This window comes from Hydractinia symbiolongicarpus, chromosome 11 (genome assembly GCF_029227915.1).
Source record: "Hydractinia symbiolongicarpus strain clone_291-10 chromosome 11, HSymV2.1, whole genome shotgun sequence".
Classification (NCBI taxonomy): Eukaryota; Metazoa; Cnidaria; class Hydrozoa; order Anthoathecata; family Hydractiniidae; genus Hydractinia; species Hydractinia symbiolongicarpus.
Genome location: NC_079885.1, coordinates 19,042,337 through 19,064,402, shown reverse-complemented (window position 1 = coordinate 19,064,402; position 22,066 = coordinate 19,042,337). Strand labels below are relative to the sequence as shown.

General features: G+C 39.4%; 20 non-coding genes across 20 annotated transcripts; 2 read left to right on the top strand and 18 right to left on the bottom strand.

Annotated features, from left to right (window-relative positions):
* Window positions 1-2,621: 2,621 nt before the first annotated feature.
* Trnar-ucg (transfer RNA arginine (anticodon UCG)) lies at window positions 2,622-2,694 on the top strand. Its single transcript has one exon. It is a non-coding gene; the product is annotated as a tRNA-Arg (tRNA).
* Window positions 2,695-3,672: 978 nt separating this feature from the next.
* Window positions 3,673-3,745, top strand: Trnar-ucg (transfer RNA arginine (anticodon UCG)). Its single transcript has one exon. It is a non-coding gene; the product is annotated as a tRNA-Arg (tRNA).
* Window positions 3,746-6,071: 2,326 nt separating this feature from the next.
* On the bottom strand, window positions 6,072-6,144 carry Trnar-ucg (transfer RNA arginine (anticodon UCG)). The gene has a single exon. It is a non-coding gene; the product is annotated as a tRNA-Arg (tRNA).
* A 454-nt stretch (window positions 6,145-6,598) lies between these two features.
* On the bottom strand, window positions 6,599-6,671 carry Trnar-ucg (transfer RNA arginine (anticodon UCG)). Its single transcript has one exon. It is a non-coding gene; the product is annotated as a tRNA-Arg (tRNA).
* Window positions 6,672-7,530: 859 nt separating this feature from the next.
* Trnar-ucg (transfer RNA arginine (anticodon UCG)) lies at window positions 7,531-7,603 on the bottom strand. Its single transcript has one exon. It is a non-coding gene; the product is annotated as a tRNA-Arg (tRNA).
* A 2,222-nt stretch (window positions 7,604-9,825) lies between these two features.
* Trnar-ucg (transfer RNA arginine (anticodon UCG)) lies at window positions 9,826-9,898 on the bottom strand. Its single transcript has one exon. It is a non-coding gene; the product is annotated as a tRNA-Arg (tRNA).
* A 1,696-nt stretch (window positions 9,899-11,594) lies between these two features.
* Trnar-ucg (transfer RNA arginine (anticodon UCG)) lies at window positions 11,595-11,667 on the bottom strand. Its single transcript has one exon. It is a non-coding gene; the product is annotated as a tRNA-Arg (tRNA).
* A 432-nt stretch (window positions 11,668-12,099) lies between these two features.
* Window positions 12,100-12,172, bottom strand: Trnar-ucg (transfer RNA arginine (anticodon UCG)). The gene has a single exon. It is a non-coding gene; the product is annotated as a tRNA-Arg (tRNA).
* Window positions 12,173-12,626: 454 nt separating this feature from the next.
* On the bottom strand, window positions 12,627-12,699 carry Trnar-ucg (transfer RNA arginine (anticodon UCG)). Its single transcript has one exon. It is a non-coding gene; the product is annotated as a tRNA-Arg (tRNA).
* A 1,485-nt stretch (window positions 12,700-14,184) lies between these two features.
* On the bottom strand, window positions 14,185-14,257 carry Trnar-ucg (transfer RNA arginine (anticodon UCG)). Its single transcript has one exon. It is a non-coding gene; the product is annotated as a tRNA-Arg (tRNA).
* A 981-nt stretch (window positions 14,258-15,238) lies between these two features.
* Window positions 15,239-15,311, bottom strand: Trnar-ucg (transfer RNA arginine (anticodon UCG)). The gene has a single exon. It is a non-coding gene; the product is annotated as a tRNA-Arg (tRNA).
* A 981-nt stretch (window positions 15,312-16,292) lies between these two features.
* On the bottom strand, window positions 16,293-16,365 carry Trnar-ucg (transfer RNA arginine (anticodon UCG)). The gene has a single exon. It is a non-coding gene; the product is annotated as a tRNA-Arg (tRNA).
* Window positions 16,366-17,346: 981 nt separating this feature from the next.
* Window positions 17,347-17,419, bottom strand: Trnar-ucg (transfer RNA arginine (anticodon UCG)). Its single transcript has one exon. It is a non-coding gene; the product is annotated as a tRNA-Arg (tRNA).
* Window positions 17,420-17,873: 454 nt separating this feature from the next.
* On the bottom strand, window positions 17,874-17,946 carry Trnar-ucg (transfer RNA arginine (anticodon UCG)). Its single transcript has one exon. It is a non-coding gene; the product is annotated as a tRNA-Arg (tRNA).
* A 453-nt stretch (window positions 17,947-18,399) lies between these two features.
* Window positions 18,400-18,472, bottom strand: Trnar-ucg (transfer RNA arginine (anticodon UCG)). The gene has a single exon. It is a non-coding gene; the product is annotated as a tRNA-Arg (tRNA).
* Window positions 18,473-19,203: 731 nt separating this feature from the next.
* Trnar-ucg (transfer RNA arginine (anticodon UCG)) lies at window positions 19,204-19,276 on the bottom strand. The gene has a single exon. It is a non-coding gene; the product is annotated as a tRNA-Arg (tRNA).
* A 454-nt stretch (window positions 19,277-19,730) lies between these two features.
* Window positions 19,731-19,803, bottom strand: Trnar-ucg (transfer RNA arginine (anticodon UCG)). The gene has a single exon. It is a non-coding gene; the product is annotated as a tRNA-Arg (tRNA).
* A 454-nt stretch (window positions 19,804-20,257) lies between these two features.
* Trnar-ucg (transfer RNA arginine (anticodon UCG)) lies at window positions 20,258-20,330 on the bottom strand. Its single transcript has one exon. It is a non-coding gene; the product is annotated as a tRNA-Arg (tRNA).
* Window positions 20,331-20,784: 454 nt separating this feature from the next.
* On the bottom strand, window positions 20,785-20,857 carry Trnar-ucg (transfer RNA arginine (anticodon UCG)). The gene has a single exon. It is a non-coding gene; the product is annotated as a tRNA-Arg (tRNA).
* Window positions 20,858-21,311: 454 nt separating this feature from the next.
* Window positions 21,312-21,384, bottom strand: Trnar-ucg (transfer RNA arginine (anticodon UCG)). The gene has a single exon. It is a non-coding gene; the product is annotated as a tRNA-Arg (tRNA).
* Between the last annotated feature and the right edge of the window lie 682 nt (window positions 21,385-22,066).

The following is a 22,066-nucleotide window of genomic DNA, read 5'->3' as shown; positions in this document are numbered from 1 at the left end:
CCTAATGGATAAGGCGTCCGTCTTGGAATCAGACAATTGTGATTTCGAGTCTCATTGTGGTCGACGTATTGTTAATCTTAGTTGAGAACAAGTCTACTAAGGTGGAAGAAATTCCCGGTGCCATGCGCTTCCTGCAAATTGACAATTCCGTTCCCAATCAAAGTAGATTTCCTAACATGGCTTGTGACATGCTACTAATAAGTACATTTAACACTGGCATTCTTGTTTCTCTAATCAAACTTACAATGAATCGTTGTCAGCCCTTGAAATATTCCTCTTAAAATTCATTGTTAACGATTTTACAGCCATCGTTAGTTTGTGCATTCTTGTCAGACGTCGCTAATACACAGCAATTCCTCTGGCCACAGCATAGCCATGAAATTACACGGAGGTACCAGTCAATTAATTAACACATTTGTGTACAGACGAGCTAGGGTTGTCATTAACATAGAAATTACTGGCATTGAGCTTTGTTTGATGTCATCCAGATTTTGTTGCGAAACGCGTACGTTGTTATGATCGGGTGGCCTAATGGATAAGGCGTCCGACTTCAAATCGGAAGATTTTGGTTTCGAGTCCCATTGTGGTCGACGTATTGTTAATTTTAGTTGAGAACAAGTCTACTAAAGTAGAAAAAATTCCCAGTGCCATGCGCTTCCTGAAAATTAACAAGTCTGTTCCCAATAAAAGTGGATTTCGTAACATGGGTTGTGACATGCTATTAATAAGTACATTTGGTACTGGCTTTCGTGTTTCTCTAATCATATTTACAATGAGTCGTTGCCAGCCCTGAAATATTCCTCGTAAAATTCATTGTCAACCACTTTACAAGCATCGTTGCTTTGTGAATTCTGGCCAGCCATCGCTTATGTACAGCAATTCTTAAGGTTGCTGCACATCCATGAAATTACATAATGGCACTTGTCGATGAATTACTACTTTTGTACACGGACTGACTACGGTAGTTATTAACATAGAAATTACTAGCAATGGGCTTTGTTTGATGCCAACCAGATTTTATTGCGTAACGCGTACGTTGATATGATCGCGTGGCCTAGTGAATAAGGCGTCCGACTTCGAATCAGAAGGTTGTGAGTTCCAGTCCCATCGTGATCGATGTGTTGTTAATCTTAGTTGAAAACAAGGTAACTGAAGCAGAGAATACTTCCCGGTGTCATGCGTTTCCTGAAAAATAACAAATTTGTTCCCAATAAAAGTGATTTCAAAACATGGATTTTGACATGGTTGCAATAAATACGTTAAACATTAGAATTGTTGTTTATATTACCAAGTTTACAATGAATCATTGGCAGCCCTTGAAGAATTCTTCGAAAAGTTCATTGTAAAAATTGTGATAGGCATCCATAGTTTGTGCATTCTTGCAAGCCGTCGCTAATATACAGGAATTCTTTTGGCTGCAGCATAGCCATGAATTTACTCGGAGGTACCAGTCAATTAATTAACACATTTGTACACAGACGCGCTAGGGTTGTCATTAACATAGAAATTACTAGCATTGAGCTTTGTTTGATTTCAACCAGATTTTGTTGCATAACGCGTACGTTGATATGATTGCGTGGCCTAATGGATAAGGCGTCCGACTTCAAATCTGAAGTTTGTGGGTTCGAGTCCCATCGTGATCGCCGTATTGTTAATCTTAGTTGAGAACAAGTCTACTAAAGTGGAAAAAACAACCCAGTGGCATGCGCTTCGTAAAAATTGACAAATCTGTTTCCAACAAAATTGGGTTTCGTAACATGGCTTGAGATATGCTACTAATAAGTACATTTAATAAAAGCATTATTGATTTTCTAATCTAATTTGCAAGGAATAGTTGTCAGCCCTTGAAGTATTTCTCGTAAATTCATTGTCAATTTTTTACAGCCATCGTTAGTTTGTGCATTCTTACCAGCTGTCGCTAATATACAGCATTTCCTCTTGCCGCGCCATAGCCTTAAAACAACACGTAGGTACCAGTCAATTAATTAACACTATTGTACACATACGTGCTACGGTAGTCATTAACAAAGAAGTTACTGGCATTGAGCTTTTTTTGATGTCAATCAGACTTTGTTGCGTAGCGCGTACGTTTATATGATCGCGTGGCATAATGGATAAGGCTTCCGACTTCAAACCAGAAAATTGTGGGTTCGAGTCCCATCGTGATCGATGTGTTGTTAATCTTAGTTGAAAACAAGTCTACTAAAGTGGAAAAACCCACACTGTGGCATGCGCTTCCTAAACATTGACAAATCTGTTCACAATAAAGTTGGATTTCGTAACATGGCTAGTGATATGCTGCTAATAAGTACATTTAATACAAGCATTCCTGTTTATCTAATCTAATTTGAAAGAATAGTTGTCAGCCCTTGAAGTATTCCTCGTAAATTCATTGACAATTTTTTACAGCCATCGTTAGTTTGTGCATTCTTACCAGATGTCGCTAACATGCAGCAATTCCTCTGGCCGTAGCATAGCCATGAAATTACACGGAGGTAACAGTCAATTAATTAACACATTTGTACACATATGTGCTAATGTAGTCATTAACATAGAAGTTACTGGCATTGAGCTTTTTTTTATGTCAACCAGATTTTGTTGCGTAAAGAGTACGTTGATATGATCTCGTGGTCTAATGGATAAGGCATCCGATTTCGAATCGGAAGATTGTGGGTTCGAGTCCCATCGTGATCGATATATTGTTAATCTTAGTAGAGAACAAGTCTACTAAAGTGGAAAAAACATCCCAGTGGCATGCGTTTCGTAAAAATTGACAAATCTGTTCCCAATAAAATTGGATTTCGTAACATTGCTTGTGATATACTACTAATAAGTACATTTAACAAAAGCATTATTGATTTTCTAATCTAATTTGCAAGGAATAGTTGTCAGCCCTTGAAGTATTTCTCGTAAATTCATTGTCAAATTTTTACAGCCATCGTTAGTTTGTGCATTCTTACCAGCTGTAACTAATATACAGCATTTCCTCTTGCCGCGCCATAGCCTTAAAACAACACGTAGGTACCAGTCAATTAATTAACACTATTGTACACATACGTGCTACGGTAGTCATTAACAAAGAAGTTACTGGCATTGGGCTTTTTTTGATGTCAATCAGACTTTGTTGCGTAGCGCGTACGTTTATATGATCGCGTGGCATAATGGATAAGGCTTCCGACTTCAAACCAGAAAATTGTGGGTTCGAGTCCCATCGTGATCGATGTGTTGCTAATCTTAGTTGAAAACAAGTCTACTAAAGTGGAAAAACCCACACTGTGGCATGCGCTTCCTAAACATTGACAAATCTGTTCACAATAAAGTTGGATTTCGTAACATGGCTTGTGATATGCTGCTAATAAGTACATTTAATACAAGCATTCCTGTTTATCTAATCTAATTTGAAATAATAGTTGTCAGCCCTTGAAGTATTCCTCGTAAATTCATTGACAATTTTTTACAGCCATCGTTAGTTTGTGCATTCTTACCAGATGTCGCTAACATGCAGCAATTCCTCTGGCCGTAGCATAGCCATGAAATTACACGGAGGTAACAGTCAATTAATTAACACATTTGTACACATATGTGCTAATGTAGTCATTAACATAGAAGTTACTGGCATTGAGCTTTTTTTGATGTCAACCAGATTTTGTTGCGTAAAGAGTACGTTGATATGATCTCGTGGTCTAATGGATAAGGCATCCGATTTCGAATCGGAAGATTGTGGGTTCGAGTCCCATCGTGATCGACATATTGTTAATCTTAGTAGAGAACAAGTCTACTAAAGTGGAAAAAACATCCCAGTGGCATGCACTTCGTAAAAATTGACAAATCTGTTCCCAATAGAATTGGATTTCGTACCATTGCTTGTGATATACTACTAACAAGTACATTTAATACAAGCATTCCTGTTTTTGTAATCTAATTTGCAAAGAATAGTTGTCAGCCCTTGAAGTATTCCTCGTAATTTCATTGTCAATCATTTTACAGCCATCGATAGTTTGTGCATTCTTGCCAGCCATCGCTTATATACAGCAATTCCTCTGGCCGCAGCATAGCCATGAAATTACACGGAGGTAACAGTCAATTAATTAACACATTTGTACACATACGTGCTACGGTAGTCATTAACATAGAGGTTACTGGCATTGAGCTTTATTTGATGTCAACCAGACTTTGTTGCGTAACGCATACGTTTATATGATCGCGTGGCATAATGGATAAGGCTTCCGACTTCGAACCGGAAGATTGTGGGTTCGAGTCCCATCGTGATCGATGTGTTGTTTATCTTAGTTGAGAACAATTCTACTATAGTGGAAAAAGCTACCCAGTGGCATGCGCTTCCTAAAAATTGACAAATCTATTCCCAATAAAATTGGATTTCGTAACATGGCTTGTGATATGCTACTAATAAGTACATTTAATACAAGCATTCCTGTTTTTCTAATCTAATTTGCAAAGAATAGTTGTCAGCCCTTGAAGTATTCCTCGTAAATTCATTGACAATTTTTTACAGCCATCGTTAGTTTGTGCATTCTTACCAGATGTCGCTAACATACAGCAATTCCTCTGGCCGCAGTATAGCCATGAAATTACACGGAGGTAACAGTCAATTAATTAACACATTTGTACACATACGTGCTACGGTAGTCATTAACATAGAAGTTACTGACATTGAACTTTTTTAGATGTCAACCAGACTTTGTTGCGTAACGCATACGTTTATATGATCGCGTGGCCTAATGGATAAGGCTTCCGACTTCGAACCGGAAGATTGTGGGTTCGAGTCCGATCGTGATCGATGTGATGTTAATTTTAGTTAAGAAAAGTCTACTAAAGTGGAAAAAGTTACCCAGTGGCATGCGCTTCCTAAAAATTGACAAATCTGTTTCCAATACGATTGGATTTCGTAACATGGCTTGTGATATGCTACTAATAAGTACATTTAATTCAAGCATTTTTGATTTTGTAATCTATCATGCAAAGAATAGTTGTCAGCCCTTGAAGTATTCCTCGTAAATTCATTGTAAACTTTTTACAGCCATCGATAGTTTGTGCATTCTTACCAGCTGTCGCTAATATAAAGCAATTCCTCTGGCCGCAGCATAGCCATGAAATTACACGGAGGTAACAGTCAATTAATTAACACATTTGTACACATATGTGCTAATGTAGTCATTAACATAGAAGTTACTGGCATTGAGCTTTTTTTGATGTCAGCCAGACTTTGTTGCGTAAAGAGTACGTTGATATGATCTCGTGGTCTAATGAATAAGGCGTCCGACTTCGAATCGGAAGATTGTGGGTTCGAGTCCCATCGTGATCGATATATTGTTAATCTTAGTAGAGAACAAGTCTACTAAAGTGGAAAAAACATCCCAGTGGCATGCGCTTCGTAAAAATTGACAAATCTGTTCCCAATAAAATTGGATTTCGTAACATTGCTTGTGATATACTACTAATAAGTACATTTAATACAAGTATTCCTGTTTTTCTAATCTAATTTGCAAAGAATAGTTGTCAGCCCTTGAAGTATTCCTCCTAAATTCATTGTCAATCATTTTACAGCCATCGATAGTTTGTGCATTCTTGCTAGCCATCGCTTATATACAGCAATTCTTCTGGTCGCAGCACAGCCATGAAATTACACAAAGGCACTTGTCGATGAATTGATACAATTGTACACAGACACACTACGGTAGTCTTTAACATAGAAATTACTGGCAATGGGCTTTGTTTGATGCCAACCAGATCTTGTTGCGTAACGTGTACGTTGATATAATCGCGTGGCATAATGGATAAGTCCGGCAAGAATGCACAAAATAACGATGGCTGTAAAATGATTGACAATGAATTTACAAGGAATATTTCAAGGGCTGACACCGATTTATTGCAGATTTGATTAGAAAAACAAGAACGCTTGTTCTATATGTACTTATTAGAAACATATCATAAGCAATGTAATGAAATCCAGTTTTATTGGGAACAGATTTGTCAATTTTTACGAAGCGCATGCCACTGGGATGTTTTTTCCACTTTAGTAGATTTATTCTCCACTAAGATTAACAACACGTCGATCACGATGGGACTCGAACCCACAATCTTCCGATTCGAAGTCGGACGCCTTATCCATTAGGCCACGCGATCAAATCAACATGTGCGTTACGCGACAAAATCTGGTTGGAATCAAACAAAGCTCATTACCAGTAACCTCTATGTTCATGACAACCCTAGCGCGTCTGTGTACAAATGTTTTAATTAATTGACTGGTTCCTCCGTGTAATTTCAAGGCTATGCCGCAGCCAGACGAAATGCTGTATATTAGCGACGGCTGGCAAGAATGCACAAACTAAAGATGGTTGTAAAATGGTTGACAATGAATTTTACGAGGAATATTTCAAAGACTGACAACGATTCATTGTATATGTGATTAGTGAAACAAGAATGCCAGAATTAAATGTACTTATTAGTAGCATGTCCCAAGCCATGTTACGAAATTCACTTTTATTGGGAACAGATTTGTCAATTTTTAGAAAGTGCATGCCACTGGGTAGTTGTTCCAATTTAGTAGACCTGTTGTGAACTAAGATTAACAACACATCGATCACGATGGGACTCGAACCCACAATCTTCCGATTCGAAGTCGGACGCCTTATCCATTAGGCCACGCGATCATATTAACGTACACGTTACGCAACAATTTCTGGTTGGCATCAAACAAAGCTCAATGCCAGTAATTTCTATGTTAATGACAACCGCAGCGCGTCTGTGTACAAATGTGTTCATTAATTGACTGGCACCTCCGTGTAATTAGGCTGAAAACGATTCATTGTAAATTTGATTAGAAAAAGAAGAATGCTAGAACTTAATGTACTTATTAGAAGCACTTTAGAAACCATCTTTCGAAATCCACTTTTATTGGGAAGAAAATTTTTCAGGAAACGCATGACACCGGGAAGTCTTCTCCACTTCATCAGCCTTGTCCTCAACTAAGATTAAAACATTTCGATCACAAATGGACTCGAACCCACAATCTTCCGATTCGAAGTCGGACGCCTTATCCATTAGGCCACGCGATCATATTAACGTACGCGTTACGCAACAAAATCTGGTTGGCATCAAACAGACCTCAATGACAGTAATTTCTATGTTACCGGCAACCCTGGCACGTCTGTGTACAAATGTGTTAATTAATTGACTGGCACCTCCGTGTAATTTCATGGCTATGCTGCCGCCAGTGGAAATGCTGTATATTAGCGATGGCTGGCAAGAATGCACAAACTAACGATGGCTGTAAAATGGTTGACAATGAATTTTACGAGGTATATATCAAGGGCTGACAATGATTCATTGTAAATTTGATTAGCGAAACAAGAATGCCAACGTTAAATGTACCTATTAGTAGCATGTCGCGAGCCATGTTACGAAAACCACTTTTATTGGGAACAGATTTGTCGGTTTTCACGAATCGCATGCCACTGGGTAGTTTCTTCAATTTAGTAGACCTGTTCTGAACTAAGATTAACAAGACATCGATCACGATGGGACTCGAACCTACAATTTTCCGATTCGAAGTCGGACGCCCTATCCATTAGGCCACGCGATCATTTCAACGTACGCGTTACGCAACAAAATTTGGTTGGTGTAAAACAAAACTCATTCGCCAATAATTTCTATGTTAAGAACAACCGTAGCGCGTCTGTGTACAAATGTGTTAATTAATTTACTGGTTCCTCCGTGTAATTTCACGGCTCTGCTGCGGCCAGAGGAATTGTTGTATGTTAGCGACAGCTGGCAAGGATGTAAAACTAAAGATGGCTGTAAAATGGTTGACAATGATTTATACGAGGAATTTTTCAGGGGCTGACAATGATTCATTGGATATTTGAATAGAAAAACAAGAATGCGAGTATTAAGTATTTTTATAGGTAGCATGTCACAAGCCATGTTACGAAATTGACTTTAATTGGAAACAGATTTGTCAATTTTTAGAAAGCGCATGCCACTGGTTAGTTGTTCCACTTTAGTAGACCGGTTCTGAACTAAGATTAACAACACATCAATCACGATGGGACTCGAAACCACAATCTTGCGATTGGAAGTCAGACGCCTTATGCATTAGGCCACGCGATCAAATCAACATGTGCGTTACGCGACAAAATCTGGTTGGAATCAAACAAAGCTCATTACCAGTAACCTCTATGTTCATGACAACCCTAGCGCGTCTGTGTACAAATGTTTTAATTAATTGACTGGTTCCTCCGTGTAATTTCAAGGCTATGCCGCAGCCAGACGAAATGCTGTATATTAGCGACGGCTGGCAAGAATGCACAAACTAACGATGGCGGTAAAATGGTTGGCAATGAATTTTACGAGGAATATTTCAAGGGCTGGCAACGATTCATTGTAAATATGATTAGAGAAACAAGAATGCCAGTATTAAATGTACTTATTAGTAGCATGTCCCAAGCCATGTTACGAAATCCAGTTTTATTGGGAACAGATTTGTCAATTTTCAAGAAGCGCATGGCGCTGGGAAATCTTTCCACTTTAGTAGACTTGTTCTCAACTAAGATTAACAAAACGTTGGCCACAATTTGACTCGAACCCACAATCGTCCGATTCGAAATCAGACGCCCTATCCATTAGGCCACGCGATCATATCAACGTACGCGTTACGCAACAAAATCTGGTTGGCATCAAACAAAGCTCAATAGCAATAATTTCTATGTTAATGACAACCCTAGCGCGTCTGTGCACAAATGTTTTAATTAATTGACTGGTTCCTCCGTGTAATTTCAAAGCTATGCCGCACCCAGAGGAAATGCTGTATATTAGCGACGGCTGGCAAGAATGCACAAACTAACGATGGCGGTAAAATGGTTGGCAATGAATTTTACGAGGAATATTTCAAGGGCTGGCAACGATTCATTGAATATATGATTAGAGAAACAAGAATGCCAGTATTAAATGTACTTATTAGTAGCATGTCTCAAGCCATGTTACGAAATCCAGTTTTATTGGGAACAGATTTGTCAATTTTCAAGAAGCGCATGGCGCTGGGAAATCTTTCCACTTTAGTAGACTTGTTCCCAACTAAGATTAACAATACGTTGGCCACAATTTGACTCCAACCTACAATCGTCCGATTCGAAATCGGACGCCCTATCCATTAGGCCACCCGATCACATCAACGTACACGTTACGCAACAAAATCTGGTTGGCATCAAACAAAGCTCAATTCCAGTAATTTCTATGTTACTGGCAACCCTGGCACGTCTGTGTACAAATGTGTTAATTAATTGACTGGCACCTCCGTGTAACTTCATGGCTATGCTGCCGCCAGAGGAAATGTTGTATATTAGCGATGGCTGGCAAGAATGCACAAACTAACGATGGCTGTAAAATGGTTGAGAATGAATTTTACGAGGAATATATCAAGGGCAGACAATGATTCATTGTAAATTTGATTAGAGAAACAAGAATGCCAGAGTTAAATGTACCTATTAGTAGCATGTCGCAAGCCATGTTACAAAATCCACTTTTATTGGGAACAGATTTGTCGGTTTTCAGGAATCGCATAAAATGGTAAAATGGTTAACAACGAGTTTTACGAGGAATATATCAAGGGCTGACAATGATTCATTGTACATTTGATTAGAGAAACAAGAATGCCAGTGTTAAATGTACCTATTAGTAGCATGTTGCAAGCCATGCTACGAAATTCACTTTAATTGGGCACAGACTTGTCAATTTTTAGAAAGCGCATGCCACTGGGTAGTTGTTCCACTTTAGTAGACCTGTTCTGAACTATAATTAACAACACATCGATCACGATGGGACTCGAACCCACAATCTTCCGATTCGAAGTCGGACGCCTTATCCATTAGGCCACGCGATCATATCAACGTACACGTTACGCAACAAAATTTGGTTAGTATAAAACAAAACTCAATCGCCAATAATTTCTACGTTAATGACAACCCTAGCGCGTCTGTGCACAAATGTTTTAATTAATTGACTGGTTCCTCCGTGTAATTTCAAAGCTATGCCGCAGCCAGAGGAAATGCTGTATATTAGCGACAGCTGGCAAGAATGCACAAACTAACGAAGGCTGTAAAATGGTTGGCAATGAATTTTACGAGGAATATTTCAAGGGCTGGCAACGATTCATTGTAAATATGATTAGAGAAACAAGAATGCCAGTATTAAATGTACTTATTAGTAGCATGTCCCAAGCCATGTTACGAAATCCAGTTTTATTGGGAACAGATTTGTCAATTTTCAAGAAGCGCATGGCGCTGGGAAATCTTTCCACTTTAGTAGACTTGTTCTCAACTAAGATTAACAAAACGTTGGCCACAATTTGACTCGAACCCACAATCGTCCGATTCGAAATCAGACGCCCTATCCATTAGGCCACGCGATCATATCAACGTACGCGTTACGCAACAAAATCTGGTTGGCATCAAACAAAGCTCAATAGCAATAATTTCTATGTTAATGACAACCCTAGCGCGTCTGTGCACAAATGTTTTAATTAATTGACTGGTTCCTCCGTGTAATTTCAAAGCTATGCCGCTCCCAGAGGAAATGCTGTATATTAGCGACGTCTGGCAAGAATGCACAAACTAACGATGGCGGTAAAATGGTTGGCAATGAATTTTACGAGGAATATTTCAAGGGCTGGCAACGATTTATTGAAAATATGATTAGAGAAACAAGAATGCCAGTATTAAATGTACTTATTAGTAGCATGTCTCAAGCCATGTTACGAAATCCAGTTTTATTGGGAACAGATTTGTCAATTTTCAAGAAGCGCATGGCGCTGGGAAATCTTTCCACTTTAGTAGACTTGTTCCCAACTAAGATTAACAATACGTTGGCCACAATTTGACTCCAACCTACAATCGTCCGATTCGAAATCGGACGCCCTATCCATTAGGCCACCCGATCACATCAACGTACACGTTACGCAACAAAATCTGGTTGGCATCAAACAAAGCTCAATTCCAGTAATTTCTATGTTACTGGCAACCCTGGCACGTCTGTGTACAAATGTGTTAATTAATTGACTGGCACCTCCGTGTAACTTCATGGCTATGCTGCCGCCAGAGGAAATGTTGTATATTAGCGATAGCTGGCAAGAATGCACAAACTAACGATGGCTGTAAAATGGTTGAGAATGAATTTTACGAGGAATATATCAAGTGCAGACAATGATTCATTGTAAATTTGATTAGAGAAACAAGAATGCCAGAGTTAAATGTACCTATTAGTAGCATGTCGCAAGCCATGTTACAAAATCCACTTTTATTGGGAACAGATTTGTCGGTTTTCAGGAATCGCATAAAATGGTAAAATGGTTAACAACGAGTTTTACGAGGAATATATCAAGGGCTGACAATGATTCATTGTACATTTGATTAGAGAAACAAGAATGCCAGTGTTAAATGTACCTATTAGTAGCATGTCGCAAGCCATGCTACGAAATTCACTTTAATTGGGAACAGACTTGTCAATTTTTAGAAAGCGCATGCCACTGGGTAGTTGTTCCACTTTAGTAGACCTGTTCTGAACTATAATTAACAACACATCGATCACGATGGGACTCGAACCCACAATCTTCCGATTCGATGTCGGACGCCTTATCCATTAGGCCACGCGATCATATCAACGTACACGTTACGCAACAAAATTTGGTTAGTATAAAACAAAACTCAATCGCCAATAATTTCTATGTTAATGACAACCCTAGCGCGTCTGTGCACAAATGTTTTAATTAATTGACTGGTTCCTCCGTGTAATTTCAAAGCTATGCCGCAGCCAGAGGAAATGCTGTATATTAGCGACAGCTGGCAAGAATGCACAAACTAACGAAGGCTGTGAAATGGTTGGCAATGAATTTTACGAGGAATATATCAAGGGCTGACAATGATTCATTGTAAATTTGATTAGAGAAACAAGAATGCCAGTGTTAAATGTACCTATTAGTAGCATGTCACAAGCCATGTTACGAAATTCACCTTTATTGGGAACAGATTTGTCAATTTATGGGAAGCGCATGCCACTGGGTAGTTGTTCCACTTTTTAACAACACATCGATCACGATGGGATTCGAACCCACAATCTTCCGATTCGAAGTCGGACGCCCTATCCATTAGGCCACGCGATCATTTCAACGTACGCGTTACGCAACAAAATTTGGTTGGTATAAAACAAAACTCATTCGCCAATAATTTCTATGTTAAGAACAACCGTAGCGCGTCTGTGTACAAATGTGTTAATTAATTTACTGGTTCCTCCGTGTAATTTCACGGCTCTGCTGCGGCCAGAGGAATTGTTGTATGTTAGCGACAGCTGGCAAGGATGTAAAACTAAAGATGGCTGTAAAATGGTTGACAATGATTTATACGAGGAATTTTTCAGGGGCTGACAATGATTCATTGGATATTTGAATAGAAAAACAAGAATGCGAGTATTAAGTATTTTTATAGGTAGCATGTCACAAGCCATGTTACGAAATTGACTTTAATTGGAAACAGATTTGTCAATTTTTAGAAAGCGCATGCCACTGGTTAGTTGTTCCACTTTAGTAGACCGGTTCTGAACTAAGATTAACAACACATCAATCACGATGGGACTCGAACCCACAATCTTCCGATTCGAAGTCAGACGCCTTATCCATTAGGCCACGCGATCAAATCAACATGTGCGTTACGCGACAAAATCTGGTTGGAATCAAACAAAGCTCATTACCAGTAACCTCTATGTTCATGACAACCCTAGCGCGTCTGTGTACAAATGTTTTAATTAATTGACTGGTTCCTCCGTGTAATTTCAAGTCTATGCCGCAGCCAGACGAAATGCTGTATGTTAGCGACGGCTGGCAAGAATGCACAAACTAATGATGGCGGTAAAATGGTTGGCAATGAATTTTACGAGGAATATTTCAAGGGCTGGCAACGATTCATTGTAAATATGATTAGAGAAACAAGAATGCCAGTATTAAATGTACTTATTAGTAGCATGTCCCAAGCCATGTTACGAAATCCAGTTTTATTGGGAACAGATTTGTCAATTTTCAAGAAGCGCATGGCGCTGGGAAATCTTTCCACTTTAGTAGACTTGTTCTCAACTAAGATTAACAATACGTTGGCCACAATTTGACTCGAACACACAATCGTCCGATTCGAAATCAGACGCCCTATCCATTAGGCCACGCGATCATATCAACGTACGCGTTACGCAACAAAATCTGGTTGGCATCAAACAAAGCTCAATAGCAATAATTTCTATGTTAATGACAACCCTAGCGCGTCTGTGCACAAATGTTTTAATTAATTGACTGGTTCCTCCGTGTAATTTCAAAGCTATGCCGCACCCAGAGGAAATGCTGTATATTAGCGACGGCTGGCAAGAATGCACAAACTAACGATGGCGGTAAAATGGTTGGCAATGAATTTTACGAGGAATATTTCAAGGGCTGGCAACGATTCATTGAAAACATGATTAGAGAAACAAGAATGCCAGTATTAAATGTACTTATTAGTAGCATGTCCCAAGCCATGTTACGAAATCCAGTTTTATTGGGAACAGATTTGTCAATTTTCAAGAAGCGCATGGCGCTGGGAAATCTTTCCACTTTAGTAGACTTGTTCCCAACTAAGATTAACAATACGTTGGCCATAATTTGACTCCAACCTACAATCGTCCGATTCGAAATCGGACGCCCTATCCATTAGGCCACCCGATCACATCAACGTACACGTTACGCAACAAAATCTGGTTGGCATCAAACAAAGCTCAATTCCAGTAATTTCTATGTTACTGGCAACCCTGGCACGTCTGTGCACAAATGTTTTAATTAATTGACAGGTTCCTCCGTGTAATTTCAAAGCTATGCCGCAGCCAGAGGAAATGCTGTATATTAGCGACAGCTGGCAAGAATGCACAAACTAACGAAGGCTGTAAAATGGTTAACAACGAATTTTACGAGGAATATATCAAGGGCTGACAATGATTCATTGTAAATTTGATTAGAGAAACAAGAATGCCAGTGTTAAATGTACCTATTAGTAGCATGTCACAAGCCATGTTACGAAATTCACCTTTATTGGGAACAGATTTGTCAATTTATAGGAAGCGCATGCCACTGGGTAGTTGTTCCACTTTTTAACAACACATCGATCACGATGGGATTCGAACCTACAATTTTCCGATTCGAAGTCGGACGCCCTATCCATTAGGCCACGCGATCATTTCAACGTACGCGTTACGCAACAAAATTTGGTTGGTGTAAAACAAAACTCATTCGCCAATAATTTCTATGTTAAGAACAACCGTAGCGCGTCTGTGTACAAATGTGTTAATTAATTTACTGGTTCCTCCGTGTAATTTCACGGCTCTGCTGCGGCCAGAGGAATTGTTGTATGTTAGCGACAGCTGGCAAGGATGTAAAACTAAAGATGGCTGTAAAATGGTTGACAATGATTTTTACGAGGAATTTTTTAGGGGCTGACAATGATTCATTGGATATTTGAATAGAAAAACAAGAATGCGAGTATTAAGTATTTTTATAGGTAGCATGTCACAAGCCATGTTGCGAAGTTGACTTTAATTGGAAACTGATTTGTCAATTTTTAGAAAGCGCATGCCACTGGTTAGTTGTTCCACTTTAGTAGACCGGTTCTGAACTAAGATTAACAACACATCAATCACGATGGGACTCGAACCCACAATCGTCCGATTCGAAATCAGACGCCCTACCCATTACACCACGCGATCACATCAACGTATACGTTACGCAACAAAATCTGGTTGGCATCAAACAAAGCTCAATGCCAGTAATTTCTATGTTACTGGCAACCCTGGCACGTCTGTGTACAAATGTGTTAATTAATTGACTGACACCTCCGTGTAATTTCATGGCTATGCTGCCGCCAGAGGAAATGCTGTATATTAGCAATGGCTGGCAAGAATGCACAAACTAACGATGGCTGTAAAATGGTTGAGAATGAATTTTACGAGGAATATATCAAGGGCAGATAATGATTCATTGTAAATTTGATTAGAGAAACAAGAATGCCAGAGTTAAAGGTACCTATTAGTAGCATGTCCCAAGCCATGTTACGAAATCCAGTTTTATTGGTAACAGATTTGTCAATTTTCAAGAAGCGCATGGCGCTGGGATATCTTTCCACTTTAGTAGACTTGTTCTCAACTAAGATTAACAACACATCGATCACGATGGGACTCGAACCCACAATCTTCCAATTCGAAGTCGGACGCCTTATCCATTAGGCCACGCAATTATATCAACGTACGCGTTACGCAACAAAATCTGGTTGGCATCAAACAAAGCTCAATAGCAATAATTTCTATGTTAATGACAACCCTAGCGCGTCTGTGTACAAATGTTTTAATTAATTGACTGGTTCCTTCGTGTAATTTCAAAGCTATGCCGCACCCAGAGGAAATGCTGTATATTAGCGACGGCTGGCAAGAATGCACAAACTAACGATGGCGATAAAATGGTTGGCAATGAATTTTACGAGGAATATTTCAAGGGCTGGCAACGATTCATTGAAAATATGATTAGAGAAACAAGAATGCCAGTATTAAATGTACTTATTAGTAGCATGTCCCAAGCCATGTTACGAAATCCAGTTTTATTGGGAACAGATTTGTCAATTTTCAAGAAGCGCATGGCGCTGGGAAATCTTTCCACTTTAGTAGACTTGTTCCCAACTAAGATTAACAATACGTTGGCCACAATTTGACTCCAACCCACAATCGTCCGATTCGAAATCGGACGCCCTATCAATTAGGCCACCCGATCACATCAACGTACACGTTACGCAACAAAGTCTGGTTGGCATCAAACAAAGCTCAATGCCAGTAATTTCTATGTTACTGGCAACCCTGGCACGTCTGTGTACAAATGTGTTAATTAATTGACTGGCACCTCCGTGTAACTTCATGGCTATGCTGCCGCCAAAGGAAATGTTGTATATTAGCGATGGCTGGCAAGAATGCACAAACTAACGATGGCTGTAAAATGGTTGAGAATGAATTTTATGAGAAATATATCAAGGGCAGACAATGATTCATTGTAAATTTGATTAGAGAAACAAGAATGCCAGAGTTAAATGTACCTATTAGTAGCATGTCGCAAGCCATGTTACAAAATCCACTTTTATTGGGAACAGATTTGTCGGTTTTCAGGAATCGCATGCCACTGGGTAGATTCTTCACTTTAGTAGACTTGTTCTCAACTAAGATTAACAACACATCGATCACGATGGGACTCGAACCCACAATCTTCTAATTCGAAGTCGGACGCCTTATCCATTAGGCCACACGATCATATCAACGTACGCGTTACGCAACAAAATCTGGTTGGCATCAAACAAAGCTCAATAGCATTAATTTCTATGTTAATGACAACCCTAGCGCGTCTGTGCACAAATGTTTTAATTAATTGACTGGTTCCTCCGTGTAATTTCAAAGCTATGCCGCACCCAGAGGAAATGCTGTATATTAGCGACGGCTGGCAAGAATGCACAAACTAACGATGGCGATAAAATGGTTGGCAATGAATTTTACGAGGAATATTTCAAGGGCTGGCAACGATTCATTGAAAATATGATTAGAGAAACAAGAATGCCAGTATTAAATGTACTTATTAGTAGCATGTCCCAAGCCATGTTACGAAATCCAGTTTTATTGGGAACAGATTTGTCAATTTTCAAGAAGCGCATGGCGCTGGGAAATCTTTCCACTTTAGTAGACTTGTTCCCAACTAAGATTAACAATACGTTGGCCACAATTTGACTCCAACCCACAATCGTCCGATTCGAAATCGGACGCCCTATCAATTAGGCCACCCGATCACATCAACGTACACGTTACGCAACAAAGTCTGGTTGGCATCAAACAAAGCTCAATGCCAGTAATTTCTATGTTACTGGCAACCCTGGCACGTCTGTGTACAAATGTGTTAATTAATTGACTGGCACCTCCGTGTAACTTCATGGCTATGCTGCCGCCAAAGGAAATGTTGTATATTAGCGATGGCTGGCAAGAATGCACAAACTAACGATGGCTGTAAAATGGTTGAGAATGAATTTTACGAGAAATATATCAAGGGCAGACAATGATTCATTGTAAACTTGATTAGAGAAACAAGAATGCCAGAGTTAAATGTACCTATTAGTAGCATGTCGCAAGCCATGTTACAAAATCCACTTTTATTGGGAACAGATTTGTCGGTTTTCAGGAATCGCATGCCACTGGGTAGATTCTTCACTTTAGTAGACTTGTTCTCAACTAAGATTAACAACACATCGATCACGATGGGACTCGAACCCACAATCTTCTAATTCGAAGTCGGACGCCTTATCCATTAGGCCACACGATCATATCAACGTACGCGTTACGCAACAAAATCTGGTTGGCAGCAAACAAAGCTCAATAGCATTAATTTCTATGTTAATGACAACCCTAGCGCGTCTGTGCACAAATGTTTTAATTAATTGACTGGTTCCTCCGTGTAATTTCAAAGCTATGCCGCACCCAGAGGAAATGCTGTATATTAGCGACGGCTAGCAAGAATGCACAAACTAACGATGGCGGTAAAATGGTTGGCAATGAATTTTACGAGGAATATTTCAAGGGCTGGCAACGATTCATTGAAAATATGATTTGAGAAACAAGAATGCCAGTATTAAATGTACTTATTAGTAGCATGTCCCAAGCCATGTTACGAAATCCAGTTTTATTGGGAACAGACTTGTCAATTTTTAGAAAGCGCATGCCACTGGGTAGTTGTTTCACTTTAGTAGACCTGTTCTGAACTAAAATTAACAACACATCGGTCACGATGGGACTCGAACCCACAATCTTCCGATTCGAAGTCGGAGGCCTTGTCCATTAGGCCACGCGATCATGTCAACGTACACGTTACGCAACAAAATGTGGTTAGTATAAAACAAAACTCATTCGCCAATAATTTCTATGTTAACGACAACCGTAGCGCGTCTGTGTACAAATGTGTTAATTAATTTACTGGTTCCTCCGTGTAATTTCATGGCTCTGCTGCAGCCAGAGGAATTGCTGTATGTTAGCGACAGCTGGCAAGAATGTAAAACTAACGTTGGCTGTAAAATGGTTGACAATGATTTATACGAGAGATTTTTCAGGGGCTGACAACGATTCATTGGATATTTGAATAGAAAAACAAGAATGCGAGTATCAAATGTCTTTATAGGTAGCATGTCACAAGCCATGTTACGAAATTGACTTTAATTGGGAACAGATTTGTCAATTTTTAGAAAGCGCATGCCTTGGGTAGTTGTTCCACTTTAGTAGACCTGTTCTGAACTAAAATTAACAACACATCGATCACGATGGGACTCGAACCCACAATCTTCCGATTCGAAGTCGGACGCCTTATCCATTAGGCCACGCGATCATGTCAACGTACACGTTACGCAACAAAATGTGGTTAGTATAAAACAAAACTCATTCGCCAATAATTTCTATGTTAATGACAACCGTAGCGCGTCTGTGTACAAATGTGTTAATTAATTTACTGGTTCCTCCGTGTAATTTCATGGCTCCGCTGCAGCCAGAGGAATTGCTGTATGTTAGCGACGGCTGGCAAGAATGTAAAACTAACGATGGCTGTAAAATGGTTGACAATGATTTATACGAAGAATTTTCCAGGGGCTGACAACGATTCATTGGATATTTGAATAGAAAAACAAGAATGTGAGTATTAAATGTTTTTATAAGTAGCATGTCACAAGCCATGTTACGAAATTGATTTAATTGGGAACAGACTTGTACAAATGTTTTAATTAATTGACTGGTTCCTCCGTGTAATTTCAAGGCTATGCCGCAGCCAGAGGAAATGCTGTATATTAGCGACGGCTGGCAAGAATGCACAAACTAACGATGGCTGTAAAATGGTTGACAAAGAATTTTACGAGGAATATATCAAGGGCTGACAATGATTCATTTTAAAATTGATTAGAGAAACAAGAATGCCGGTGTTAAATGTACCTATTAGTAGCATGTCGCAAGCCATGTTACGAAATTCACTTTTATTGGGAACAGATTTGTCAATTTTTAGAAAGCGCATGCCACTGGGTAGTTGTTCCAATTTTGTAGACCTGTTCTGAACTAAAATTAACAACACATCGATCACGATGGGACTCGAACCCACAATCTTCCGATTCGAAGTCGGACGCCTTATCCATTAGGCCACGCGATCATATCAACGTACACGTTACGCAACAAAATTTGGTTAGTATAAAACAAAACTCATTCGCCAATAATTTCTATGTTAATGACAACCGTAGCGCGTCTGTGTACAAATGTGTTAATTAATTTACTGGTTCCTCCGTGTAATTTCATGGCTCTGCTGCAGCCAGAGGAATTGCTGTATGTTAGCGACAGCTGGCAAGAATGTAAAATTAACGATGGCTGTAAAATGGTTGACAATGATTTATACGAGAGATTTTTCAGGGGCTGACAACGATTCACTGGATATTTGAATAGAAAAACAAGAATGCGAGTATTAAATGTCTTTATAGGTAGCATGTCACAAGCCATGTTACAAAATTGACTTTAATTGGGAACAGACTTGTCAATTTTTAGAAAGCGCATGCCACTGGGTAGTTGTTCCACTTTAGCAAACCTGCTCTGAACTAAGATTAACAACACATCGATCACGATGGGACTTGAACCCACAATCTTCCGATTCGAAGTCGGACGCCTTATCCATTAGGCCACGCGATCATATCAACGTAGGCGTTACGCAACAAAATCTTGTTGACATCAAACAAAGCTCAATAGCAGTAATTTCTATGTTAATGACAACCCTTACCCGTCTGTGTACAAATGTTTTAATTAATTGACTGGTTCCTACGTGGAATTTCAAGGCTATGCCGCAGCCAGAGGAAATGCTGTATATTAGCGACGGCTGGCAAGAATGCACAAACTAACGATGGCTGTAAAATGGTTGATAACGAATTTTACGAGGAATATATCAAGGGCTGACAATTATTCATTGTAAATTTGATTAGAGAAACAAGAATGCCAGTGTTAAATGTACCTGTTAGTAGCATGTCGCAAGCCATGTTACGTAATTGACTTTAATTGGGAACAGACTTGTCAATTTTTAGAAAGCGCATGCCACTGGGTAGTTGTTCCACTTTAGTAAACCTGTTCTGAACTAAGATTACCACCACATCGATCACGATGGGTCTCGAACCCACAATCTTCCGATTCGAAGTCGGACGCCTTATCCATTAGGCCACGCGATCATATCAACGTACACGTTACGCAACAAAATTTGGTTAGTATAAAACAAAACTCATTCGCCAATAATTTCTATGTTAATGACAACCGTAGCGCGTCTGTGTATAAATGTGTTAATTAATTTACTGGTTCCTCCGTGTAATTTCATGGCTCTGCTGCAGCAAGAGGAATTGCTGCATGTTAGCGACAGCTGGCAAAAATGTAAAACTAACGATGGCTGTAAAATGGTTGACAATGATTAATACGAGAGATTTTTCAGGGGCTGACAACGATTCATTGGATATTTGAATAGAAAAACAAGAATGCGAGTATTAAATGTCTTTATAGGTAGCATGTCACAAGCCATGTTACAAAATTGACTTCAATTGGGAACAGATTTTTCATTTTTTAGAAAGCGCATGCCCCTGGTTAGTTGTTCCACTTTAGTTGATCTGTTCTGAACTAAGATTAACAACACATCGATCACGATGGGACTCGAACCCACAATCTTCCGATTCGAAGTCGGACGCCTTATCCATTAGGCCACGCGATCATATCAACGTACGCGTTACGCAACAAAATCTGGTTGGCATCAAACAAAGCTCAATACCAGTAATTTCTATGTTAATGACAACCCTTACTCGTCTGTGTACAAATGTTTTAATTAATTGACTGGTTCCTACGTGGAATTTCAAGGCTATGCCGCAGCCAGAGGAAATGCTGTATATTAGCGACGGCTGGCAAGAATGCACAAAGTAACGATGGCTGTAAAATGGTTGACAATGAATTTTACGAGGAATATATCAAGGGCTGACAATGATTCATTGTAAATTTGATTGGAGAAACAAGAATGCCAGTGTTAAATGTACCTATTAGTAGCATGTCGCAAGCCATGTTACGAAATTCACTTTTATTGGGAACAGATTTGTCAATTTTTAGAAAGCGCATGCCACTGGGTAGTTGTTCCACTTTAGTAGACCTGATCTGAACTAAAATTAACAACACATCGATCACGATGGGACTCGAACCCACAATCTTCCGATTCGAAGTCGGACGCCTTATCCATTAGGCCACGCGATCATATCAACGTACACGTTACGCAACAAAATTTGGTTAGTATAAAACAAAACTCATTCGCCAATAATTTCTATGTTAATGACAACCGTAGCGCGTCTGTGTACAAATGTGTTAATTAATTTACTGGTTCCTCCGTGTAATTTCATGGCTCTGCTGCAGCCAGAGGAATTCCTGTATGTTAGCGAAAGCTGGCAAGAATGTAAAACTAACGATGGCTGTAAAATGGTTGACAATGATTTATACGAAGAATTTTCCAGGGGCTGACAACGATTCATTGGATATTTGAATAGAAAAACAAGAATGTGAGTATTAAATGTTTTTATAAGTAGCATGTCACAAGCCATGTTACGAAATTGACTTTAATTGGGAGCAGACTTGTACAAATGTTTTAATTAATTGACTGGTTCCTCCGTGTAATTTCAAGGCTATGCCGCAGCCAGAGGAAATGCTGTATATTAGCGACGGCTGGCAAGAATGCACAAACTAACGATGGCTGTAAAATGGTTGACAACGAATTTTACGAGGAATATATCAAGGGCTGACAATGATTCATTTTAAAATTGATTAGAGAAACAAGAATGCCGGTGTTAAATGTACCTATTAGTAGCATGTCGCAAGCCATGTTACGAAATTCACTTTTATTGGGAACAGACTTGTCAATTTTTAGAAAGCGCATGCCACTGGG